The sequence below is a fragment of the Lathyrus oleraceus genome, chromosome 5, assembly GCF_024323335.1.
Source record: "Lathyrus oleraceus cultivar Zhongwan6 chromosome 5, CAAS_Psat_ZW6_1.0, whole genome shotgun sequence".
Classification (NCBI taxonomy): Eukaryota; Viridiplantae; Streptophyta; class Magnoliopsida; order Fabales; family Fabaceae; genus Lathyrus; species Lathyrus oleraceus.
Genome location: NC_066583.1, coordinates 639,746,727 through 639,753,236, shown reverse-complemented (window position 1 = coordinate 639,753,236; position 6,510 = coordinate 639,746,727). Strand labels below are relative to the sequence as shown.

Genomic DNA, 6,510 nt, shown 5'->3' with positions numbered 1-6,510 from the left:
GTGGTATTAGGATTGGTGGTATTTTGCTCCAAGTCAAGCACGATTAACTGTGGAGTTCTTATGGAACGGGCTACCGAAAACAAGATGCATTTACTTTTAGGTAGCTCGTTCCATAAGAACTCCACAGTTAATCGTGCTTGACTTGGAGAAATATTGGGATGGGTGACCTTCTGGGAAGTTTCCCAGAAAGCGTGTGAGTGAGGATAAAACATGTTGAAAAGACCCGTGTTGGTTTGTGGGGTTAGTCGGTAATTCTGAAAGCAGTCTGGGGTGTTACATAAACCGTAGTGACTAGTTCCTTAAATGTAACGCAAAATGTGTCGAAGAGAGTGCATGTGATCATCCATGGGGTCATGCATAAAAAGGCATATTTGTTGTACCACATATGTGATGTCGGGTCTCGTGAAAGTGAGGCATTGGAGAGCACTCGCAAGGCTACGGTATAATGATGGGTCTTCATAGGGAGTGCTAGTCTTGGCGCTAAGCTTTGGTTTAGTGTCAACCGGAGTGGGACATGATTTGCATGATGACATGCCTGCTCGCTGAAGAATTTCATTTGCATACTTTTTCTGAGATAAGAACAAACCACCATCATGCCGATAACTGTAATACCCAAAAGATAATGTAGTGGTCCCAAGTCTTTCATAGAAAATTCAGAGTTGAGTCATGATATTATAGACTTGCGAAGATCATCAAAAGAAGCGGTGAGAATGATGTCATCCACATAAAGAAGAAGATAGGCCATATGAGTATCTTTCCGGTAGATGAAAAGAGATTTGTTTGACTTTCTATGAGAGAATCCGATAGAATAAACATAATCTGCAAATCCTTTGTACCAAGCTCTTGGAGCTTGCTTGAGCCCATACAAAGATTTTCGTAGACAACAAATGTGATGAGGATGCTTTGGATCTTTAAATCCTAAAGGTTGATGCATATATGTTGTTTGTTTGATTTCACCATGTAGAAAAGAATTCTTGACATCTAACTGATGAATTTGCCATGCTTTAGATAAGGAAAGACTGAGTACTATTTGGATGGTGGTCGATTTAACAACCGGACTAAAAGTTTCTCCATAATCTATGTCAACCTGTTGACATGCACCGTTACCTACAAGTCGGGCTTTATGCCTCTCAAAAGAACCATAAGATTTTTCTTTATGCTTAAAAATCCACATAGAACGAATAACATTTGCATCAGGTGGATGAGGCACTAAACCTCATGTCTTATTTTGAATAAGAGCATTGTATTCATCATCCATAGTCATTTTCCAATTTAGGTCTTCTAGTTCTAACACTGGGTTACGAGGGAGAGGAGATCTTATAAATTCAGTGTGAAGATTGATGTATTTTTAGTTTGGTTTAAAAATGCCATGTTGGCTCCTCGTAACTGGTTTGTTTTCAGAACTAAGGGTAGGTTGGAAAATGGGAGGAAGTGGGATGTTTGGAGGAGTAAATATGGAAGGCCAAGTCTGGGCCAGTTGAGAAGTAGTCTGGTCCAGTTCTGATTGATCATGGGTTTGAGATTGTTGATGAGTGATGTGGGTCGATGTCATTGGATGTGGGTCAGGTTGAGTGATGAGGTGGTTTATGATGTAAGGTGATAATTCATTATTAAGAAATTGATAATTTTTCAGATTGGGAGTGTGCAGTTTAGAGAAGGGAAATTCCAATTCATCAAATATGACATGGCGACAAAGGATGATGTTATTTTGTGATAAATCATAATATTTGTACACACGATGATTGGAAGGATATCCTAAAAAATGCATGGGGTGGATCGAGACTGGAGTTTATTTATAGTAGTAGATGGAAAAAGAGGATAACATAAACAGCCGAATACACGTAGATGAGAGTAGGATGGGTGCTTTTGAAAAAGAATTTAGAGAGGTGATTGATAGTTCAAATTTTTATTTGGTAAAAGGTTCAACAAATAAGTTGCCATTTGTAAGACATGGTGCCAAAAACTTTGAGGTAAAGAAGCATGAATTAGTAAAGTCTGAATTATATTATTAATAGAACATATTTTTCATTCAGCTTTGCCATTTTGAGATGAAGTATGAGGGCATGAGAAACGAAATGAAATTCCATTTGCTTCACAAAGTTTTTGAAAGCTACTATTGACATATTCTCTACCATTATCGCACTGAATATTTTTAACTTCCAGTTGAAATTGAGTTTTAATATATGCTCTTAATTTTTCAGAGGTTGGAAAAACTTGAGATTTATGTGAAATTGGAAAAGTCCACAAAAAATTCGAATAGTCATCAAAGAAAAGCACATAATATTTATGATAGTGGAAGTACTCAATACGGGAGATGTCCATACATTACTATGTAATATGTCAAATGGCATGAAAGTAGAATTATGTGAATCAATAAATGGAATTTTAACATGTTTACCAAGACGAAAAGAAGGACAAAAAGTTTAAGTGAATTGTGAATTAGGAGTACAATCAATCATTTTATTTTTTCTAAGAGAATAAAAATAGATGCTCCTGGATGATCCAAACGGTTGTGCCAGACAGAGGTAGATAAAGCTGCAAACTCAGAAGGGAAAGTGTGTTTATTTTTGGTTGTGTTTGTGATGGGATATAACCGCCCTTGACTCTCACGTCTCATTAGAACCATCCCCGTCTGAAAGTCCTTCACAAAAAAACCAAACGGATCAAATTCAACAGATATATGGTAATCGGTAGTGAATTTATGAACATAGATTAAATTTTTAATCAACTTAGGTGCATGGAGGACATTTGATAAAGTTAATGGAGGGTGTGAGGAGGGTAACTTAGCATTTCCAAAACCATGAATAGGAACTGAATGACCATTTCCTACGATAATACTATTATTTTTGCACAAATTAAAATAAGATGAGAGATTACCTTGTGTGGATCTGATATGAGATGTTGCTCTAGTGTCCATATACCAAGATGGGTCAGACTGAGTAGATGGAGAGTGTGAAGAGCAACTTCAATATCTGTTGGGCCTGGCCAAGTTGCAGCAAAGGCTGCAGATTGTGGCCTATTTCCAAGGATTCCTGCTTGTTGAGTTTTTGGGCCAGCATTGGGCCTAAACCAATAAGAAGGATAAGGAGATGGAGGAAGATCCCAAGGTGCATATTTTTGTTGCCAATGCTGCCAAGGATACATAGGTGGAGGTTGTTGCTGCCACCCTGAGCTGGGGCCTCCGCGTCCACTACCACTATTGAATTGTGCGCCTCCGTGGTTGTTACGACCTCCTCTGTCGGAGCTTCGGCCTTTACCTTGGTTGCCGTTTGTTCCTCTGTTGTTGCTGCTACCACGATTTCCATTATGTGCGGTTAAATTTCGAGCAGAAATCACGCCGAGAGAGGTGGAGGAGTTGTCCGATGTTGGGGTTTTCACGAGTAGGGCCGTCAGAGATGGGATAACGCTGGATTCTCTTGCAGTATGTTAGGCCATCATCAATTCTTATAATTCCAATCACGATTTCTCTGTTTCAAAGGTTGGTAATGGATAATGTTGTTGAATGTAAGTGACAAATCCTGCATATGAATCTGTCAGTCCAGAAATCATTTTCAACACAAGACGAGTGTTGTTGATGGGAGAATCAACATTTACGAGTTGATCTGCGAGGAGTTTGAGGCGATTGCAATATGCTTTTTTTGATGGGAAATCTTCTAAGTGTGTGTTGGTGAATTGATGTTCGAGGTGGACTACTCTCGAATGCTTGTTATCATGAAACATAACAGCAATTCGTTTCCAATAGCTTTCGGCGGTGTCGTTAAGCATCAGAATTGAGCTAAGAATATCATGGGTAACTGTGGCATACATCCACTATAAAACAACAACGTCGGGACGGTTTCAGAGGTTTGGATCATTGGTCTTTGTTTATGCGACTTCTTGTTGGGTTGCCGCATCAGTGGAAGGGATACTATGATCAAGGACGTTGTGGACACACATTTGAACCTGAAACAGGGCAGACCAAGAGAGATAGAGACTAGAATCATTATCTAACGTGATTGGAATAATGGTTTTCACGTTTGTAATTGCAAAGACAGAGTGAAATTTAGGTTGAAGTGTTGGTGTTTCCGTGCCGGTGGTGTTGTTTGAAGAGGTTTCGGTGGTTGAAGTCATGGTGGAAGATAAAATAATTTTTTGGAGCGGAAGAGAAAAGAATAAAGATTAAAACCTAGATGATACCATATAGGAAAATATTTCACTGTTGTTATTGATCATAAACATGTATTATATACAAGAATTACAATTGTATAACAGGAAACTAATTATGCCTAATCAATGTAAATATTCTTCGACTTAATGTACAATATTTGTTCCAAATATAGACATGTGTGCTATCATGTTCTGTCATTTGGACATACGAATCAAAAGATATGGCCAAAATCGTCGAACAACCCAACAAAGGTAAAACATAATTTTCTCACAAAATTGACCTATGACAATCGACTGTCATAAGATGACAATCGATTGTTTCTAAGAGAATTTCTCTACCGACTTCTTAATACAGGCAAGCAATTGAATGTAAAAAAGGTGCAATCGATTGTAGTGTTCAGTTTTTTCAAAAACTTAACTGGTGCAATAGATTGTCATCTGTGACAATCAATTGTCACTGAAGCTTTTTCAAAAATTCCAATTTTTACACACGTTCATCTTCTCTTTCCTCCCTAACCAACCACACATGAATCCAACCAAAATTTCCAAAAATTAATCAACTTCAACATGAATTAAACACTAAAATCATGTTATCACAACCATCACATGTTACAACGCTTATTTTCACCATGATTCGTGGTTATTCCATCAACAATTTCAACAACAACTTCATCATCAATCATGAACGCAACTCAAGCATTCAAATATTCGTCAACGGAAGAATTTTATACATGTACGTTCATGATATTTCACACATAGATTCATCCATAGAAACACTTACACACACAAGATCAACCAACGAAATCCAGAAATTCATCATATAACAATTTATCAAAGGAAAACCTAAAACCCCAATGAGATTAAGGACTTCTTATCACTACCTCATCATGCAATACACCTAATTGGTAGCCCTTTCTCCCCTCCTTACCTGATTTTCAGCAAAAACACTTTTGATCCTTAGAGTTTTTCCTCAACCTCAAGCCTTTGCTCTCCCTCTTTACCTCTTTTGCTCCAACTCTCCAAAAATATGTACTGACACTCTCAAGTTCTCTAAATCCCTATTTTATTGAAAAACTTATTTCCTTCCAATTAGACTCTTCCCTTTTTATCCCAAAATTTGTCCTTGTATTTCCTTCATATCCTTCATATTTTCCTTAATTTCAATTTTGCCCTCAATTTCTCTACACGTCTTATTTTCTTATTATTTTATTAATAAATTTAATATTCCTTATTTTTCTATCACCTGTGTTATTTTAACCATTCACCTCATAATTATATTTATTTAATTAATTCAAATAAAAATATTATTTATTTTAATAATTAGATAAAATTATAATGAATTTCTAAATAAATATGTCAAACTCTTATTCTATACCTCTATTTTAAGGATACTTATCCCTACAATCACACAACAAATAATTTAAAATACCAATTAATAATATAAATTCTAAATAATAAAATAAAATTAATTAATTGAATTTGAGGTAATATAGTAGTGACATAAACTTGAAGTCCACCATAACTCATATGATACTTTAATTATTTTAAATCTAAATACCTTTTAAAATATATGACAAAAACATGTTGATAATGACTTTGTGATGAAAAAGAGGAATAGTACAAGTCAAGTAAAAACGATATTTGAAGTGTTGAATCATAATAACAATTGTTCTAGCTCTTTTTATTTGATTTTTTTATATTAGAAAATTAGAACAATTAGGGTTTAGCCCCGGTTAATTTATTTCAAACTTTAGTAGATCTCCACATATTCGTTGTTTGCCACATTAGTCTCTATCACCAAACTTTTTCCTAATTAGACTAGCCACATACATATTAGTTTCTAAAATAATTATTATTGTTTAAGGGAATACACATATACTCGAAAGTCCAAACCCACAACATACAATCATTCAGATAATGATAGAAAAGTATTTAAAATAAACAAACAAATACATCTCGTAAGTGACCTATATATAGGTGATAGAAAAGTGCGATAAATCCAAAAATAATGTCTAGAGTCGTAGTGTGTCATGAGTTTGGATACATCCAACTTTGTTTAGCTTTCTACTTACAGCAAATGATTTTGATCAAGAAAATAGTATCACGATAAAAGCAAGATGCTTCTTGTTTCAACGCAATTGAATTTGGCACGTCACGTCTTTCTCGTATATTCGTTTGTAATCCTATGTAGCTATCTAGATATTGTTTATGATTCATGTCTTGCTAATTATGTTAATAATCAGCTCATATATTTCTTACCAAAGTTTTTATCAGGATGAAAAATATTGTTGCTGTCTCAACTTAATCAGCTCTAAATTATATATATATATATATATATATATATATATATATATATATATATAT

The 6,510-nt window shown here is 35.2% G+C and overlaps 1 pseudogene; it reads right to left on the bottom strand.

The window, feature by feature from the left end:
• Positions 1-3,444: 3,444 nt before the first annotated feature.
• Positions 3,445-4,110, bottom strand: LOC127082614 (uncharacterized; annotated as a pseudogene).
• Positions 4,111-6,510: the final 2,400 nt, after the last annotated feature.